The 21601-nt window shown below is 42.5% G+C and overlaps 1 protein-coding gene across 4 annotated transcripts in view; it reads left to right on the plus strand.

The window, feature by feature from the left end:
* Window positions 1–5819, plus strand: part of LOC117346830 (riboflavin-binding protein-like) — a 46549-nt gene extending 40730 nt beyond the window's left edge. For all 4 annotated transcript variants that reach the window (XM_033916972.1, XM_033916973.1, XM_033916974.1 and 1 more), the window contains exon 7: window positions 5551–5819. The gene's annotated coding sequence lies outside the window, so the exon portion shown is untranslated. The remainder of the gene's footprint in view (window positions 1–5550) is intronic.
* The last annotated feature ends 15782 nt before the right edge of the window (window positions 5820–21601 follow it).

Consider the following 21601-nt stretch of genomic DNA (forward strand, 5'->3'; position numbering starts at 1 on the left):
AGAACAGAACTGTGCACAAGGAAACTCCCGCCTCCATGTTCTTGAGCAGGGTCTCAAAGTAATCCAGTTGGGTTTTCAGAATTTCCCCAATGAATATACATGAGATCTATGTGCATGCACTGCTTTCAATGCATATTCATTGGGGAAATCCTGAAAACCCGACTGGATTGCGGCCCTCAAGGAGAGACTTTGAGATTTCTGTTCTTGAGGAAGGGCTATAGCTCCAAGACTCTTCTTGCTGATGTAATGGCTACGAGGAAAACAGTCTTGATGGTAAGATCCTTCAATGATGCCATGATGCCTCTTGTATAGGCTCATACAGAGCCTGAGTCCGTGCAAGACCACGTTAAGGTTCCATGGCAGAAACAGTTGGTCTGAGCCTTAGTGTTCTTTTCAGGAATCTGGCTATGTTGGGATGAGAAGCCAGGACAGCTTTGCGTTCTTGGGCTCTGAAGCACTAAAGGCTTGCCACTTGGACCCTAAGTGATGCTATTGTGAGGTCTTTGTCAAGACCTGCTTGGAGGAAAGCCAGCACCACTGAGATTGGAGCACTAAATGGCTCTACCTTTTCTTTCATGCACCAGTGCTGAAATGTCTCCCAAACTTTCGCGTAAACGGAGACCATCATAGGCTTTTTGGCTCTGATGATCTTCTGTAATGCCAATTGAATGGCCTGAAGCTCCAGCCTGCTGATGGACCAATTTCTCTGGGAGGCCGACCACTGCCCCTGGAATGGACACCCGTTGCAATGACCTTCCCAGCTAAATAGGCAGGCATCTGTCAGAATAACCCAGAATGTTATCCGGAGGGGCATGCTTCTCAATAATGACTGTGGCCAGAGCCACCAAGATATGCTGTTTTGGAATTCCAGGATCCACTGGACTGTCATATGAAGAGAGTCCATTTGCAGAGACCACCGAGACAGCAGTGCATTCTGAAGGGGATGCATGTGAGCTTTTGAGCAATTGGAGGTAGAGCCAAGCTGACAGGGCTGGCCTGGCCATCTCTATAATCTGAGAGCAAATCTTCTGTCTGCGTGCCTCTGGGAGATAAGCATGGCCTTCTGCTGTGTTGAATAGAACTCCCAGGGATTCCAGGGTTTGGGATGGAACCAGTTGGCTCTTGCGAAAATTCTCTATCCAGCCCAGGCTCTACAAGACTTAACCACTGATTTACTTCTCGTTCTTTTACCAAGAATGACAGGTTTCTGATCAGCCAGTCGTCCAGGTATGGATGCACTTGTAATCCTGCCCTGCAAAGATGCATAGCAACCAGCACCATCACCTTGGTGAATGTGCTTGCTGTTACCAGACCAAAGGGTAGCACTGAAAACTGGAAATGTTTCTCCAGGACATGGAATCTTAGAAACTTCCTGTGCTCTGGAAATATGGGAATATGCAGGTAGGCTTCCGTCAACTCTAGAGAAGCCAAAAATTCCCCCGGTGCTACTGCTGCAATGACTGACCATGCTGTTCACATGCGAAAGCATGGAACTTTCAGAGCCATGTTGACATGAGATCCAATATGGGTCTCCAATCTTCTGTGCCTTTCTTGAGCACTATAATGTATATGAAGTATCTGCCGAAGCCCAATTCTTCAGGCAGCACAGGTTCGGAGTTCTACCAGTCTCTGCAATGTTCCTAATACTTTGCTTGCCTTCTCTGGTTGCCCCGCCGGGAAGACCACAAACCAGTCTGTTAAGGAATGGGCAAATTCGTGCTTGTAACCTCCCTGAATGATCTCTAGGATCCAATGGTCTGATGAGATCTGCATCCAGGCCTCCGCATACTCTGAGGGCCTTTCTCCTATTCTCAGGGGAAAGGCTGCAGTCCTGGAGTCATTTTGTACTCTTGGACGCTGGAGTGGGATGAGAACTTGAAGCTTGGTTTTGCCTTGGTCCTGTAAATCTCTGTCTTGATCCCTGATAGGATCTCTGAGATGAGGCTCCTCTTGAATACAGGTGAAAATGCCTGGAACCACAAAAACTAGACTGTGTGGAACCTCTAATGGTTACTGGTCTGCTGTCAGGTAGAGATCATTCAGCCAGACCTTTCTGAACAACATCTATCTGAAGTCTGCTGAGTGTAGCCTTAGGGGTGGAATCTCCTGCCCATTGCCTGATCCTGAGCATTCTGTGGGTAGAGATCAAATTAGCCAAGATTTTGCTCATGTCCCTGATTATGTTGTAGAGAGCATCAACCACATAATTCACCCCTGCTAGCATAAGCTGAAGCAAAGGTTTGCCATCCGCCACGGTAAACCCACACAACTTGCTATGACACATGCGTGCCACAAAAGAGGCTGCCACAGCTGCTTTAATTCCTAAAGTCAGTGCCTTAAATTGTCTTTTCAGGACCACATCCACTCTGTGATCCTGCATATCCTTTAATACTACACCTCATTCACTTGGCAGGGAAATGCACTTCGTCACCTAGGCCACCAAGGAATTCACCTTAGGCTGAGTGAACATCTGCTGACACTCCTGTGCCATAGGATACAGGGAGTTTACATTCAGCATTCCAATGTTGGTGGTGGCTGGTTCCACCCAAGATAAATGTTGCCTTCTTTCTTAAAAGATATTCCATTGATTGAAAATTATTTTTAAAAAAGGGGTTTTTGCATATATATACCACACAAGAAAAAGGTTTTTGCATTTTTTGCACTAGTGGATAATCAATTTAAACAGTGGGAAGGAGGGGTAGAGCATAGATGATTACAACATCAAGTTCAAGATGCAGACCTGGAATGATATATTGATCATAGGAGGTCCTATGATCTGATTCATCCATTATGTTATGATATGCTCACCTCCAACCCCGAGTAAGAAATTCATATAGAAATTTCAGATGGAAACTTTATTCATTTGATAGAAAATGATCTTTTGATAAATTTTGTTAAAATTTGTGTGAAACAGCATAAAAGCAGTAGCTATTTTTTAGCACTTCTGAGAATCTTTAAAATTGTGATATATAGAGGTCTTTCTAAACATCGTGTTACCCATTTTTTTCTATACAGTTTATCTCGGGTAAGATGGAATTTTAGGTCTATCTTTCTAATATCCTATAGCAGTGATTCCCAACCCTGTCCTGGAGGACCACCAGGCCAATCGGGTTTTCAAGCTAGCCCTAATAAATATGCATGAGAGAGATTTACATATAATGGAAGTGACAGGCATGCAAATCTGCTCCATGCATATTCATTAGGGCTATCCTGAAAACCCGATTGGCCTGGTGGTCCACCAGGACAGGGTTGGGGACCACTGTCCTATAGGATACAGCTTTGCCATTGTTTTGGCTACATTTGAAGAGCCCTCAGGAGCATCCCAGTGCTCCGTGACAAAAACACTTGTATCAGGATACCAGGGAAATACCGTAGGTTGCACTCTTACTCCACTCTTACTCCACTGAGCGAACAGTGCCTGCTGGAGATCTAATTGTAACTCACAGAGAGTCAGTAATGAGCTCTAACAGCCCCACAGGCTTTAAGGGCTGGCATACTGTGGGGTCTTCCCCTTGGTCAAGGGCCACCATCATTTCTTGTGTACTTGCCCCAATTTGTGATCCTGTAGATCCCAGCAGGGAAGACTCACTCTGAGAGAGCAAGGGCATACAGTCTGACCCCCCCCCTGTCTTTTGAGTCCATGTCAGAAAGGTCCACGGGATCTCGACCAGCCTCTGTAACTGGGATGGATGTACACTGGGAGCCCATGCCCCACTGCGTGGTCTCTGGTTCGCTTCCAGACATTCTATGAGAATCTTGGCTATCCAAATAAGTTGTCCACCTCAAATTCATAAATTCATGAGAATAGGCTTTACTAGCCAGTGCTGAGTCCTCTTTAGGTAACTCTACCTTATGTCTCTTAGGCTCCATGGTTTCCACACTCCTATGCTTAGGTAAGTCACTGTTCTAGGGCTCTGAAAGAGATTTTCTTCTGGCAGATAGTCCCCCTAATGTCTCCTCAGCCCTAGACCCGAGGAGAGTCTAAGCTCGAAGCTCCTGCCCCCCCCCCCCTTCATGTGCTGCGCTGCACATGGCACATGGGTGCTCTTCCAGTGTCTGTCCAGCACAAATTTGGCATGAATTAGGGGATAAAAGAACCTGAAGACTCCATCCATGCCAGTTTTGAGGCAAAACAATGAGTTCTGAAAGGTCTGAAGAACTTTAAAGAAAAATTGGGACATCCAAGATGGCTGCTGTGGCAGCGTTTTGGCAGCAAAAAATCTCAAAAACACCTTAACTTAAAAAGCTCTGAAAATAGGATTTTAGAGGTGTGGGACCCTAAGGAAGTGGAAGAAACCTTTATAACAGCTTTCAGACCCCCCTCCTGATTTTGTCCATAGGCTGTAATAGTCTTGCTCACTGTGACATATTCTGAAGGTGCTACAGCCTGCCTCAGCTCTAAGAAGTAGCTAGATCTGGGACAAGAATCACTATCTCAGTCAGTCCTCCAAATGCTGAGATCTACAGGCTGCCAGTTGGACTGATATTTGACCTTCATGGAACTGCACACGAAGGGGAGGGGAGGCAAAATCACAGCCAGAATCCTGAAGAGCCCTCTGTGGGAGCCTAACAACCTACACTGCAATTCAGTAGGTGAGCTAAGCTACTAGGGATATGGACCCCGAGTTCCACAAAGTTTTCTGCAGGCTGGCTAAACAGGTCCCCAAGTGATTAACCTGCTGGTTGCAGACACAAGTCTGCTTCTTCTCCACGCAGGCAGAGCTTTTCACCGTACTGAGGAGCTCTGGTGCAATAAAATCTGCAAAAAAGAACCAAAAACAATAAAGAAATTTACAGAGAGGATGAGAAAGACACCTTCTGGCTCAAGTGCAGAAGGAAAAACTGAGGGGGGCAGCCGTCTGGTGAAGGAGGAAGAGTTGAAAACCTGGACTGGATTTCTTCTGCATGGCTCTCGAGCATGGGAAGAATACCCTACTGTCCAGAATGACACACCTAGTGCACTAGAAATAATGTTGAAGTATATTTAATTATACATTTAGCTTAGTTTATTAAATAACGAGGTGAGATCTCAACTTACTTTTGCTTGACACATTATCTTTAGAACCTCCAGGTTCTGGGTGAACTTCTAGATTCACAGAAATATGTGGAAGAGAGCAAGATCTCTCTGTATAATTCATACTGCAAATCTGCTAATTCCCTCTGAGATGCAGATCCTCTCCTGGTATCAGTGGATTGCTACAGATATGTTTGGTGATGGAAGCAGAGCCATGATTTTGCTCATATGTGTCAGTAGTGGATGTATTTTTGTACATCATTTGTAGTGCTTAGATGAGTAGGGGTATTAAGGTGGACATCTGAGCCAGTTTCTCACCTAACCTCTATTTTGAGACTCTTTCTTTTTTTTTTTTAAATGAACTGTTCCAGACTGTGGTGGGCAATTAAAAATGTCCAGCACTGGCTCAGATGACCGAGGCTGTTCTCAGTCAAGTGGCAGCAGCATTAGAGAGAGAAGAAATAGAATGGAACTTATCCATTCCAAAACATGATTCCAAAATACCCATGTGAACCTTGTCTTTTCTTGTTACATAGGTCCCAGGAAACCGTGGTACTGTCCCCGAGAGTCTGGAAAACACTGCATCAGACCTTGTTACCAGTGCATACTCACATCATCCATCTGACATGATTTCCAAAGCATGCACCACATGTAAATTCAGAGCAGGCCATGCCAGAGTGAGACTATATTTCTCCAGACCTGCAGCTCGCTACATAGCACCTGAGCGATGCCTGTAATTCCATATTCGAATGTAACTCCAACAAACCCCAACATTAATAAAGTACTTCCCTCTATGATGCCTGCACCCTTCAAGCATCCACTGATAATGCTCAGATAATTTTATGTATCTTATTATAATGGACTGAAGGCCTCAGAAACACCTCCCTCCACCTTTGATAAAAGTTCATATCCGGTGGGAATCTTGGTGTATGATATTCCTCACTGGCCCAGATTCATTCAACCTATTTTATTTATATTTGTTATTTTTTGTTTTTGTAGAAGATTTCATGCAGTTCTTATTTAGATCTTATGATGAATTTTGGGGCTTCATGATCCCCAGTAGCATGAAAGAATGATGGATTTAAGCTAAGTATAAAAGCGCAAGGTACCTGGCCATATCCAAGGATTATATTATTTCATAAAGGCTCATGATACAGATAATTTGGTTTGTGTCTGAAACCATCAGGGACAATATTACATAAGTAGTCTTTGAATTTATCAGAAAATTTGCATTTTAGATTAAACTAATGCAGTGGAGATCTCATTTTCTACTCTCACTCTATAATGAATACAAAAATCATGCTAGGAGTTTTACAAACTAGGTAGAGCCTGGGAAGGTCAGGTGGTGTTAATCTACATAGCAGAAACAGTACTGGGGGCTTTGGCACAGCATAGACTATTAGAGAATGGGACCCTGTTCTAAACAAAAAAATAAAATAGTATTCAGCAGCCTGCTATTCTCTAAGACTCTGCAAATACTACTATTACTATTATTTCTATAGCGCTACCAGATGCATGCAGTGTTGCACAGAGTCACAAAGAAGACAGTCCCTGCTCCAAAGAGCTTACAATCTAAACAGCCAAGCCAGACAAACAGGATGTCATGGATACAGTTAAGGGGAACGGTTAATCAGCTGGCTGGGTTGGAGGGCAGAGGGAAGTTGAGTTAAGAATTGAAAGCTATATCAAAAAGGTGGGTTTTCAGTCTGCTTTTAAACAAGGGAAGGGGCTTGATGGACAAACTTGGGTAATTTATTCCAGGCACAAGGGGCAGCTAGATGAAAGGAATGAAGTCTGGAATTGGCAGTGAAGGAGAAGGGTAACGCTAAGAGTGATTTATCTGAGGAACGGAGTTCTCTGGGAGGTGGATAAGGAGAGAGAAGGGAGGAGAGATATTGAGGGGCAGCAGAATGAACACACTTGTAGGTCAGCAATAAGATCTTGAACTGTATGCGATGGCAGATAGGAAGCCAGTGAAGTGACTTAAGGAGAGGGGTAACATGAGCGTAGCGAGGTCGGTAGAAGATGAGATGCGCAGCAGAGTTTTGCACAGATTGCAAGAGGAAGAGGCAACACTGATGGATACCAGTTAGGAATAGATTGTAATATTTTAAGAGTGAGGTTACGAGAGCTTGGACAAGGGTCTGGGTAGTGTGCTCAGAGAGGAAGGGGCAAATTTTGGTGATATTGAAGAGATAGAAGCGACAGGTCTTAGTAGCTTGTTGCAGAGGAGACAGTATTATTTACAGAGATGGAGAAAGGAGGAGGAGGAGGAACAGAGGGTTTAGGAGGAAAGAGGAGCAGCTCAGTCATGGACATATTTAGTTTCAGATGACGGCAGGACATCCAGGCAGCAATGTCAGCCAAACAAGCAGAGACTTTTTCTTGGATTTTAGGTGAAATTTCAGGTGTAGAAAAGTAGAGCTGGGAGTCATTAGCATAAAGGTGATACTGGAAACCATGGGAGGAGATCAGGGCACCGAGGGAAGAGGTATAGAAAAAGAAGAGGTCCTAAGACAGAACCCTGGGGTACACCAACTGCTAGCGGGGTAGCAGCAGAAGAGGACTTACCAACATATACACTATAGGTGTGTTGGGTAAGATAGAGATAGGAGGCAAACCAGGAGAGGACAGATTGACGGAATCAACTTTCTAATAAATTCAGACACTGCCTATGTAATATTGTCTTTGGTGGATTCAAACACTCATTTTGGTTTAGGGTCTAGGACAATTTAGTGTGGCCATTTCATTGCGGCTGTTTCAGTGCTGAATCGGCCACAATGAATCTTCCTATACCTGGCTGAAAGTTTGGGGGCATTATAGCAGCACCTGACCTTGTTTGAGGGGGTGTGATGCCCCCCTCTCCCCCAAAATAAGGATGCCCTTACTCTTCCCTGCTGCTCAAGTTTATTAAAATTTGATGAAACGCTAATCATAAATTCTAAGCATTTTAACAATTAAAATGGGGAACAATTAACATACTTGTTAATGACAAGACGTAACATACATAAAAAGAAGAGGAGAGTGCCGCATAACTCTTGAAAAGTTTGCTGGTATGAGCAGCATTTTCCACGTCCTGCTTGCGCTGGTCTCGGCTCCCCTCTGATGTGACGTCCAAGTCCCATGACTAGGAAGTGATGTCAGAAGGGAGCCAAGGCCGGCGTGAGCAAGGGGTGGCGAACGTTTCAAGAGGTATGCGGGGGGGGCAGAGAGGCACCAACACCCCCAACAAGACAGCATCTGAGGGGCAGTTCATACCCCTCTCTCCCCCTTACTATGCCACTGGGGTGGAAAGGAAGAGAGGTACTAACAGAGACTTGGAGAAGACGATTCATCGCGGTGGTTTCGGCGTGGCTGCAATGAAACATCCTGCGCTGAATTCCATTTGGTTTATACCTCAACAGGCTTAACAGTCTGCTCAGCATCAATTTTTTAAAAATACAATTGAACAAGTATTAAAAATGGGGCCAGCAATGATAGTCTCTGGCTAACCATTTGCTGCATTTACCTTTTTCACAGAGTCCATGTAGTAAGGATGCAGTGAATTTCTGTAGTATTTATCCTGCAGGGTTTGATGTGATTAAATCCAAACTGGAAGCTGGGAGAAGTTTGATTCTTTTAGTTCTAACCAAATCTCCCTTGTCTAAAATAAGAGAAAGTGAATCCTCATGTGACCAATCTCCTTCTTGGATTCTAATTTTACCTTCTGAACATCCATGACTGAAGTTTGCCCTACAGCCCATGAGTACATGGGGTTAAATTTAGATCCTTTGTGAACCTGCTTATCATGATCAGTGAGGTATCTTGGCTGGTTGCACAGGAAACATCAATCTGGCTAATATGATTGGCTAATCCACCTATCTGTGAAATTTATCACCGTTGCGTGCGGCTGCATACACAGTATAAATGAGAAAGAGGAAGGGTGGCCAGTGCCTAGAGAATAAATCTAATCGTCCATTTCTGGATCACTCTATGCCTAAATCAGTTCAAAGTGATTTACAAATCAAGTAGCTCCTATTATGTTATGAGGAATTATAGTCCTGAAATACAAAATAAGTGGTGGATAGTGAGGATATCCTTAGAAGTACAAAACTGTTGAATAAGCTATTGAGAACAAGAGACATTGGGTTGTCATTAGAATTACAATACAGCTGAATTAGAAATGCAAAACAGAGGTGAATTGATAAAAATTGCCTCTTGGAAAAAGAAACAGTCCATGATAAAGGAAAAAGACTTAGAAAATTCTATTAAAACATTAGAATTACAACATATGTCTAATCACCTACATGACCCAGCTACTCTCCAACGTATCCAAAAACTTAAATATGAATATAATACTTTAGTTTCATGTACAGCCAGGCGTGATATCTTCATTTCCAATTCTGGTCATTATATGGGAGATAATCTTATGGGTCGCCCTTTGGCCAGATACCTTAAAATTAAATCCAAAAGACTACATATCACGGCTATTTAAGATCCATCAGGTCAATTAGTCAAAACCAGATCTTTAATCTCCTCTCAATTCGAAAATTTTTATGCTTCATTATACCAATCCGAATTTGCTGCTCCTGAATCAGATATAGACTCCTTTCTTTCCTCCTTAACTCATCCGACCATATCGGATTCTGTTAAATTGGAACTAGATTCCCCGATAACTATATCAGAAATAGAAGCTGCCATATCTTCCCTACCTGCTGGGAAAGCCCCCGGCCCGGACGGCTTTACTAACGAATTCTTTAAACAATTTCGCACCATCTTAGCCCCTCATCTCCTTACATATTATGATTTCCTCCATTCCACTCCGGACAAACAATTCAATTTCACTGAAGCCACCATTGTAGTAATTCCTAAACCTGACAGAGACGCCACCTTGGTTAAAAACTTCCGCCCTATCTCTCTCCTTAACTTAGATTACAAGATAATGGCAAAATTACTTGCATTAAGACTTACCAAAGTGATTCCATCTCTTATACATAAAGATCAAACAGGATTCATTAAACAAAGATATATAGGAGATAACCTGCGCCTCTTTCACCATATTAACGCTCACGCTAAAACAATGTCAGACCCTATAATAGGCCTAGCTATTGATGCTGAAAAAGCCTTTGACTGGGTGGAGTGGCCTTTTCTTTTCCGTGTCCTGAAATGGTATAATTTTGGCTCATTCTTCACGAATTGGATAGAAGCGTTATATCACCAACCCACAGCTCGTATTCTGATTAACAACTCTTTATCCAATAAATTTTCCCTTCAAAGAGGCACTCGACAGGGCTGTCCTCTCTCACCATTGCTATTTAATTTAGTGTTGGAGCCTCTTCTTTCTGCTATTAGACAAAGCCCCTTAATTAACGGTATTCCCTCTTCTGATCGAGACTTCAAATTAGCAGCCTATGCTGATGATGTTTTAATTTTTCTTAGGAACCCTCTATCCTCTCTTCCTCATCTTATACATATTGTCAAACATCAATATTCCCTTCTATCCGGATACTCTGTCAATTGGGAGAAATCAGAGATCTTCCCTCTGAATGATAACATTCTTCAATCAGATCTGGCTCATTTTCCCTTCTCATGGTCACATGAAGCTGTGAAATACTTGGGGATTTTAATACATAAGGATCCGGTTCTTGCTCAAGATCTTAATATATCTAAAGTCAAAAATCTAGTTCTAAATACTACATCTCGATGGTCTCCACTTTTTTTGTCTTGGTGGGGTAGAATAGCATCCATCAAAATGGCCCTAGCACCTCAAATTAATTACACTCTCTCTATGCTTCCTCTTCTATGCTTGAAGTCGTTTTTTCATTGGCTAAATAGGAAGCTATCTGAATTCATTTGGAACAAGAAAAAACCTCGAATTGCTCTCGCCAAGCTGAAAGCCTCTAAGATTAACGGTGGTCTTAACTTCCCGGATTTCTATCATTATTATATTGCTTCACTAGCTAAATATGGAGCTTACTAGGTTACTGACTCCTATCCCCAAGATCCTCCTGCTTGGTTTGAAATGGAGTGCTTTTTATGCACGCCTTTACACATCTCCTGCTTACTAACGGTGTCAGTACCCAGACATTTGAGAAGGTACTCTTTGTTGGGTTCAACGCAGCATGCTCTTCATATTTTAGATACATTAGCTGAGATCTCAGTTAATGTTAGCCCACTCATGTCTCTTTGGAATAATCCCAAAATCCAAAACCATGGCAAATCCCTCTCATGGAAACGGTGGCAGTGGGCAGGTATATGGTTTGCCCATCAATTGTCTACTCTTACTGCATCAGTTCCTTTTGATATACTTTGCTCCACATACCTGCTGCCTTCTTCTATTTATTCACAGTGACTCTCACTCATTGGAGTGCTGTCTTCTGTGCATATACGTTTTGACTTCATGACTTCCAAAAATACTATCCGCCATTGGTCTTTATTGACTCTATTAAAAGGCAAGGCTATATCTTTTTTCTATAATATTTTGAGAGATCATTCCTTCACTTTTTCACCTCAATCTATGAAACACTGGGATATTATACTCACCACTCCGCTTTCTGACATTGATTGGGAACTCTTTTGGTCTTCAACAAACCACCCGCTTTTATCTTCTAGAGTTTCACAATCAATGTTCTTTATTATGTGGAATGCAGTATGGACCCCATTTCGCATGTGGAAAGACAACTTAAAGCAAGACTCTGTTTGCTGGAACTGTTTGAAAGAGGAGGGAACTCTTGATCATATGTTTTTTCATTGTACTTTGGTCTGCTCAAATTTGGAACACCATACAATCTATCACTAACTGCTCGGAAGAGATCTCTATGGACATTATAATCCTTCGCTCTCAACATCCCTGTTTCGCACAATCAAACTGTCCTCCTAAGCTCATCAATACCATGTTTGTGACTGCTCTCATGCACATTCTGAAAAATTGGAAATCATCTTCGCTACTAGACTATACTTTTTGGTGGAACTCTCTGTGTATGTATCATAGATTTGAATCCTATGCATATGAGAATAAAATTACACTCCGAACCTCCATGAATTTGAAGAGCAAAAAATCACCCTGGTCATTCCTGGATTCCTATGTACGCTCTGCTTCGTAGACACTCCTGTCTACCCTTCCTTTTCTTCTTTCTTTCCTTTCTCTTTTAATTTCTATTTCTGTTCTCCCTCATCTTTTTCTCATATAGTCTTCACAAGCAGTTCCAATACTTGGAGCTTTTCTTACTGCTATGGTCCTCTACAGTTAAATATATATTTGCAGATTCTTTATACACAAAGCTTTATTTTGTTTTTATGTATTTGAAATGCTCCCTGTATTTTTCAAAATACTCAATAAAAATTATTGAACTAGAAAAAAAAAAGAAAGAAATGCAAAACAGTTAAAATTAGCATCTTATACACTGGGAGCAATTGTGTTATACAATATTTAGAGTAGTAGTTTGTGTGGTCTAGTAAGGTAAGTTTCATTGTCTGAAGAGGTAGATCTTGTGGTGGAATTTGGAGTGTTTCATTGTCAAGGAGTAATAAAGTGCAAAGTGGAATCCTGTGGAGCATATATTGCCAAAAGGAGGGTATTTGTTTTTTTTTTCCCAAATCTAAGGTAGATATGTTCTGTTTTGATGACTATTGGAAGGTCGTTCCAGGTCTTGATGCCTATGTAGGAGAAGGGAGGATTAGTTGAAGTATCTTAAGTTTTCTGGAGGATGAAGACCTGGGGTTGGTGAAAAAGTTATAAGTACTTTAGTTTTTAATTAGTTCTTCCTTGTCCTATGTTTTCTGCTATGTACTCTAGTCTTAATTATATGTGAACCGAGTCGAGCTCCACTGGGAGATGACCCGGTATATAAACCAAAGATTAGATTAGATTAGAAGTGGTTCTGTGGCGTTCGCATGTAATATGTGGAACATTACACATGATAATTTGAAGATTATTTGATATTTAATAGGTAACCAGTGCAGTCTGTTGAAGTAATGAAAAATTGAGTCATATTTTTTTAGTTTGACTATTAGTCTTATTGCCGTTTTGGATCAGTTGAAGTTGATGCCAGCATAAAGGGAATTGCAATAATCTAGCTGGGATAGGATGAGCATCTGTGTTAATATAGCAAATTGATGGTCGTGGAAGAAGGATCTTATCAACCTTAGCTGTAAAAAGTGTTTTTCTATAAATTGGAGATTTGGGGTTTGTAACATAAAGATGAGTCAAGGATAATCCCGAGAACCTTGGAAATTTTGTCCACATTTTGAGTAATTCCCGAAGCCAGAGTGATTTTTGTAGGTACTGTTTGCAAGGTGTTGTGAAACCAAATAATTTTGGGGGTTTTTTTTGTTGCATTTAGTTTAAACTTGCTGAGTGTGGCTCAGGTATGTATTTTGTCTATGCCACTGGATATTTTTGGGAGACATCATCTGCATTTTTTTGATTGGCATTAGTAGAAAGATGTCATCTGCAATCAGTGATAAGAAAATGGAGGAGAATAGCAGCAGAGGGAAAGTGGAGAAATCACAGGATAACACTAGGAAAACGCAACTCTTCAATGTGTGTGCTTTAATAGCACACCATTCATTTAGCAGATGAGAATCCCACAGCCCTGCCAGCTGAAGACATTCAAAATCTACCACCCCTAGTCTTAAAAGTGCAGTAGTCAGAGGCAGCGCTTTCAGCTGCTCAGGGTGGGTAGGTTTATTTCTTGTGCATGGTCAGTCAGTTCATGAGCAAGAATTGCCCAACTTTTCTGTCTGGGAAAGAAAGAGGAAGCGGGTGCTGCTGCTCCCTCTTCCCAAATTCCTTTCTGGCTATATCACTAATTTGTACACTCTTACGTGCCCAAGTAGCTATCCAGCAGCGGCACTGATTATTGGTGGTGCACAGATAACTCCCAGGTCTGCCTTGACTTTGTTCCTGGAATCTGGATGGCCACGGTACTAACATAGGAGTGCCACGGCAGTCTCTCTGGGTGCCACTGCATAGCTGGTGTCACTCAGCACAAGTGAAATCTAAAGTAGGGCTTGCTCAGCCTCAAATTATAATGAATATGAATCCAAAGTAATGGGGCTAAAAAGAAGGCAGAGTGCCCTGTTTCTTTAAGCCTGAAGTTTGTTAGTTGGGCTGTGATCTTGAGATGCCTGTCTGAAGGTAAACAGACCACGCACTTTTCTGCAGGAGTGGAATGAGCCATTTGTAGTTGCGCTGATTTATGAGACTTCAGCAGAGGGTTGTATGAATGAATGTAAGTAATAGACGGGTTTGATAAAGGTGTGGGAAAAACACAGAAGGTCCCTATATAATAAAAAGATAGAATCAAAGCACAATTTAAATTACTTCAAAACTTTACAGAGGAGTGAAATCTTCACAGAGTAGCAGGTACAACACTAATCAAAGGCATTGGGGAGGAGGGTATGGAATTGCACTAAGAAGAGTAAACAGTGGAGTGCCGCAGGGATCTGTACTAGGACCGGTGCTTTTTAACTTATTTATAAATGATCTGAAAATTGGAATGACGAGTGAGGTGATTAAATTTGCAGATGACACTAAACTGTTCAAAGTTGTTAAAACGCATGCGGATTGTGCAAAAATTGCAGGTAGACCTTAGGAAATTGGAAAACTGGGCTTTCAAGTGGCAGATGAAATTTAATGTGGACAAATTCAAAATGATGCACATTGGGAAGAATAACCTGAATCACAGTTACTGGATGCTAGGGTCCACCTTGGAGGTTAGCGTCAAAGAAAAGGATGTGGGTGTCATTTTAGACAATACGATGAAACCTTCTGCTCAATGTGCAGTGGCGGCCAAAAAAGCAAACAGGATGCTAGGAATTATTAAAAAAAGGATGGTAAACAAGACTAAGAATATTATAATGTCTCTGTAATTGCTCCATGGTGTGACTTCACCTAGAATATTGCGTTCAATTCTGGTCTCCTTATCTCAACAAAGATATAGCAGTACTAGAAAAGGTTCAAAGAATAGCGACCAAGATGATAAAGGGGATGGAACTCCTCTCGTATGAGAAAAGACTAAAAAGGTTAGGAGGAGTGTGTGGCACAGTGGATGGAGCTATGGCCTCAGCACCCTGGGGTTGTGGGTTCAAACCCCACCGCTGCTCCTTGTGACCCTGGGCAAGTCACTCAGTCCTCCGTAGTCCCAGGTACGTTAGATAGATTGTGAGCCCACCGGGACAGATAGGGAAAATGCTTGAGTACCTGATTGTAGAACCACTTAGATAACCTTGATAGGCGGTATATAAAAGCTAATAAACTTGAAACTTTAAACTCTTCAGCTTGGAAAAGAGAAGGCTGAGTGGAGATAGTATTGAAGTCTACAAAATCCTGAGTGGAGTAGAACAGGTACAAATGGATCGATTTTCCACTCCATCAAAAATTACAAAGACTAGGGGACATGCGGTGAAGTTACAGGGAATACTTTTAAAACCAATAGGAGGAAATATTTTTTCACTCAGAGAATAGTTAAGCTCTGGAATGCATTGCCAGAGTTTGTGGTAGAAGCGGAGAGCATAGCTGGTTTTAAGAAGGGTCTGGACAATTTCTTGGAAGAAAAGTCAATAGTCTGTTATTGAGAAAGACACGGGGCAAGCCACTGCTTGTCCAGGATTGGTAGCATGGAATGTTGCTACTGTTTGGGTTTTAGCCAGGTACTAGTGACCTGGATTGGCCACCATGAGAATGGGCTACTAGGCTTGATGGATGATTGGTCTGACCCAGTAAGGCTATTCTTATGTTCTTAACAGATACAACCCTAAACAAAGGCGAGAGAGTAAACCGCATGGAGCAGCAGGTACAATCTCAAAACAAGAGAACAGAGGGATATAACCTATGTAGAGCAGCAGGCACAACCCCAGATAGCAGAGGGATTTTACCTGCAGACAGAGACAGGTACAATTCTTGTCACCTTACTAGGGACCATATGCGTCTTTATCTGCCCTCGTTACATTACATTAGCGACTTCTATTCAGCTTATACCTTGCAGTTCTAAGCGGATTACAGAAGAAGATAACTGGACATTTCCAGGAAAAGTTACAGGAAAGGTGCTAATTACATGGTTAAGAATTTGCTTGGAAAATTACAAGGTTGGGAACAATTAAGATGTTTTAGTTTTTCTTGATAAATTTTCTGAATAGCAGGGTTTTAATTTCCCTTTGGAATATTTTGTAGTTGTCAGTAAGTTTGAGAGGCGGTAGTCTAGTTTTGCTGCTTGCGTTGCTAGTAGGCTGTCGTATCTCTTCTTGCACTGTGTGCCTTTGACTGGGGTGTGAGTAAATGGGGTCTGAGTTCTCCTAGGTCTGGTTGATTTGTTCCTGTTTAGGCGATCAATTAAGTAGGAGGGGGCGGTGCCATTCATTACTTTGAATAATATACAGTAAAATTTGAAAAATATTTGCACTTCTTTAGGGAGCCAGTGTGTTACCATGATGCCACATATCAATAAAGTATCAGACAGTAGCATTGTAAATGATGGCACATGAGGACCCGCATGGCCCATCCAGTCTGTCCAACACGGTGCCATAGTGCAGGTTACACTCTTTCATAATCAAATTCTGGCATCACAAATCAGCAATCCCTAATTTGTCACAATCTCGAAGTTATATTTGATAAATCTTGGAAGAATGGTTTTATAATTTTGGCTGCATTGTCAATACTTAATTGAACCAATACTCCACCAATGCTGCAAATTGACATAATTTTACTATCAACCATAAGGTCTTTCCCCTCCCCCTCTAAGTTACACTCATAATATATGACTTGATTGTATTGTAAAATACACATATTTGTTCTTGATCTGACCTTGTATTTTCAGGTTGCAGACTTGTGCCCAGCACTGATCTTCCTAACTGCTGGAGTTGCCTCTTCAACCCATCTAGATCTGTCTTTCTATTAGAACACAGACTGTAAAAGTCTGTCCTGTTTTGCCATATTTGGGACAACACTGGCCTTACTTCTGTACTACTTGAGTTGCCGTCTAATCACTATCGAGTTTTGCTTTGCTTCCATTCTTTTTCCATATAGGGAACCTTTGTGTTTATCCCACACTTTGAATTCCGCCTACATCACTTCTCCCAAGAGGGCATTATAGGCATCCACCACCTTTTCTGTGAAAAAGTACTTTCTGATACTCCTACGTCGACCACTCTGTAACCTTAAGTCACGTCGTCTAGTTCTACCACTTCTCTGTCTCTGAAAAAGATTTGTTTGTAGATTAATTCCTTTCATTTCAATGTCTGTATTATGTCCTTTCCTCTAGGGGAGGGGGTTCTCAAAATCTATAACCCAGCCTGGATTTCCACAATGAATATGTATGAGATCTATTTGCATTTACTGCTTCCATTGCACTAGGGCACAATGCAAGCATGGATGGGATGGAGAATGTTAATAATGGAGGGAGAGAGAAGATCACCAATGGAATGAAACCTTTGGCAACCCAGTAGAAGACAGTAAAAGAGCAGACTGGGTGAACTATCAAACTTTCTAGAAATAGGACTGGACCCAGAAATGATCTCTCATGCTGGCTTTGGAGAGCTAAATGAAAACATATCATGTTAGCTCAATAAAAAGGTATCTTATTTGGTTTTCTTTTAAAAAACTTTAACCCTTTATTTGGCATTCTTGCTCAGAAGCAACATATGTCTTCTATGGTTCTTATGGGAGATCTGCATTAGAGAATGACACGGGGACAAATTTTTCCCCGTGGGAACTCATTTTCCCGTCCCGTCCCTGTGAGTTCTTTGCCTGTCCCTGCACCATTCCTGCAAACTCTGTCTTCAACTGCACAAGCCTCAAACACTTTAATATCATAAGTGTTCAAGGTTTTTGTGGTTAAGGCTGAGCTTACCAGAATGGGGCAGGGACAGGGACAGCGACAAAACTCATGGGGATGGGATGGGGAAATTGAGTTCCTGAGAGGACGGGGAAAAATTTGTCCCCGTGTCATTCTCTAATCTGCATCTCCACATGCCTGTTGCTCTCGTTCAATATCAAGTTACATAATGCAGCCATTTCACCATCTGCCAGTTAAAGAGGTCTAAAAGAGTGGCCTAGTATCAGACTGGAAACTGGAAGGGCCTAAGTTCAAATCCCACAGTGACTCTTTGTGGCCTTGGGCAAGTCACTTAACCCTCCACGTCTCAGAAGAAGGCAACTGCAAACCGCTTTTATATCATGCCAGGAAAACCTCAAGGGCAGTGGCTCTCTCATTGGCTGGTCACCAACAGTCAAACCTGATTTAAGGGCACATCTTGGTTTGGAACATGGGAATTGCACTACTACTTCCTAAAACATTCCAACTATTTTAAAAAGCATAACATCTTTTTTGTTTTGCAAATATCTGAAAATGTTTCTATTTTCATCTAATTTTATTTATGTTAGTTTAGTTTTTATTATTTCTTTTTTTTGTTGTTGCTGTTGTTGTAATTCCCTCTAATTGAAGTCTTCTTGATTATGTGATCTGCTTTGAACCTGGTGAAAATGGCAGAACAAAAGTACCAATAACCTCACCTAAGTTTTCATGCTGCAAAACTTCCAAAATGCAAAAGAAACTGATCTTGAAAATCCTTATGAAAAGAAACCCAGAGACCCCATTAAAAACCTGAGCCAGGAGACAGAAGAAACAGATTCACCCCAAACCACCATTTAATGTTCCCTAGCGATTCAGGTCTTCAAACGAAAATGGGGAAACATGCATTGTGCCCCTCAGGAAGCAGGGCAGCGGTGGACACTGGAATATGGTACTAAGAAAGAAACAGAGAAACAGGAGATGCTTCCAATTTCCTAAAGTTGTAAAGTTCAGGGAACTTTTGTTTCATGTTAATAATGTGCCATATGTGGAAGCTTGGACTGTTCTCATGCACAGCTGTGCTGAAGTCATCTTCCAAATTCCTCTTCAGCTAATCCTCTCTGAGATTCTCTTCCCACTTCTGCAAATGATTATTCCTGATGGGCACATGCAAAAACTTTACTGATATCACACTCCTATTCTCAGAGCAACAGTCAGGATGTTTACAGCTTCAAAACATTCAAACTGGACTCGATCCACGCTCAAGCCTCCAGCACACAAGAAATCATCCAGTCAGCTGACCTTGGAGGCAATGACCATAGAGTTCTGAGTCAAATCCTATAAATCCTGACTCAAACACTATGTCCTGGTCATTAGGGTCCCTTTTTGCAAGGTAAACTTGATTAAAGGACTAAAAGCAGTAATTCATGGATTATTTCTCTTCCTGTTGTACAGTTCCAACTAACAGGGCGCCATTTCTTCCACATGACTAGGGAGGGGAACTGTGTTTCCCTCCAGCTACAGACCATAATGGCAGAGACTCTAAAGTGTACATGTAACTCTTTAAAACTGAATACCATCTTCCTTCACAGGATCCTTAGCAAGATAGAAGGCTGTCACATAAATAGGACAATGTGAAATCTGATACATGGTAAGCATGCCATCCTAATGAGTAGCTATGCACAGCTGGCTCTGAGGTACTCTACAGCTGAATCTGCTTGTGAAACATGATGAGCTGGCGCCCTCTGCTGGAAACACAACTATCTGGCATTCCACTGGCTGCTCTTATGCTCGTATGTTGAACACCATGATGGGAAATTCTTGCATTGGAAAAGCATTTAACAGCTGACTTTGTAACAGATCACTTGGTGTATCAGGCAGTCCTATGTGCTGTGTGTAGTGAGTGCCTAAATTTAATGACTAAGTCAAGGTGTGGGGAATAAGGGTGTCAATGTTTTTAGAAGACTTGGCTGCTAACCCACATTTTTAGGTTCACAGGGCACAACATTTTCTGATTCTTTTCTACATTTGATCTTTTTTTTTTACTTACTTTCCTTTATGTTTTTGCCCTGCGCCTGCTTTTCTGCACTCAGTCCTTTTTTCTTGTTGGCCAGAGGCAGTGGGACAGTTTTAAAAACTGTAGTACATCCTCTCCTGCCTGGAACACAGACTGAAGGTGGGTGCAGGTGTGCCTGGGATTTTCCCAGCATCAGTGATGGACAAACATTACTAATATATAGCTAGATTTAGAAAACCTTTCCCAATGATTATGATAGAAGAAAACTCTTGGTCTATGGACTGAGGGTGATATTGTAGAAAAATCTTCCCCTTTGTGGGATACAGCTACAATATTGCAAGATTTTGCAGAATATCAAATTTTAATAAACATTTATTTGGTTTGTTTTATAGCCCGTCCTCCCCAATGAGCTCAGAACGGGTTACAGGTTGACATACATAATGCATAGACAAACACGATACAATTTGGAGTTGTATATTATAGTTGGAATCTCTTGGGATATACATGAAGAGGGGCATAATCAAAAAAACCGTCTAAGTCCCTTTTTGGCCTAAGTCCTTAAACGTTCAAAGCAGAAGCAGGGAAAGTGTCCATAACCAAACCAAACGTCCTTGTTTTGATTATGGCCTTCCTCTGCCTAAACCCCAATCACCACTACGTCTAAAAGTACACCCACGCGACGTCTACACTTTTTAGCCATAATGAAACAAAAAACGCCTAAGCCCCAAACGTCCAACAGAAGAGCTTTTAGGCGAAGGAGGAGCCAGGCCTTCGTCTAAAAGCTGGATTCTGTAACCGGTGTCTGTCAAAAACAACACCGGTTACAGAATCCCCCCCCCACACAATGATCCAGGCAGGAGGGTGCCCAAGCCCTCCTGCCATGTCAAACTGCCAACCCATGCCCCCACCCCCCGACTCGATATGGCCAGGAGGGAGCCCAAGCCCTCCTGGGCCAGGCGCTCCCCCTCGTCCAATACAACAGGCCAGGAGAGAGCCCAGGCTCTCCTGGCCCGTGGCGACCCCCGACTCGAGTGGGCCTGGAGAGAGCCCAAGCTCTCTTGTCCCCGGCGACCCCCTACCACCCACCCCCCACTACAATATAGGCAGGAGGGATCCCAGGCCCTCCTGCCCTCGATGCAACACCCCTCCCCCCAATGACCGCCCCCCCCAGAACCCCTGATCACCCCCCAGCTGACCCGCGAACCCCCCGGCCGACCCCACGACCCCCCCACCCCCACCCCCCTTCCCTGTACCTTTTTTAAAGTTGGCCGGACAGACGGGTGCCAAACCCGACCGTCTGGCAGGCAGCCGACGCCAGAATGGGGCCGGATTGGCCCAGCCGTCCCAAAGCTGGGAGCAAGACTCAGGCAACTGGTGTTGGAACCAACAAGGGATCAGGCAATACTGGACCTGATACTTACCAATGGAGAAAGTGTCACAGAGGTCTCGGTGGGCGACACATTGGCCTCCAGTGACCACAACAGGGTATGGTTCAACCTCAGGAAAGATTTCACTAAATCTACCACACTGACCAAGGTCCTCAAATTCAAGGACACAAACTTCAAAGAAATGGGAGACTTTGTTCACCAGGCGCTACAAATCCAAGCAGAAACCAATAACGTGGAAGAAATGTGGTCGACTTTGAAAGCCACCATACAAGAAGCAACAAACCGCTATGTTAAATCAGTAAGTAAACGGCGAAGGAACAATAAGCCACAGTGGTTCTCTGCGGAGATTTCGGACTCATCAAGGAAAAGAAAAAAAACATTCATCTCTTACAAACAATCAGGGAAACAGGACTCT

This window comes from Geotrypetes seraphini, chromosome 12 (assembly GCF_902459505.1).
Source record: "Geotrypetes seraphini chromosome 12, aGeoSer1.1, whole genome shotgun sequence".
In the NCBI taxonomy this organism is placed as follows: Eukaryota; Metazoa; Chordata; class Amphibia; order Gymnophiona; family Dermophiidae; genus Geotrypetes; species Geotrypetes seraphini.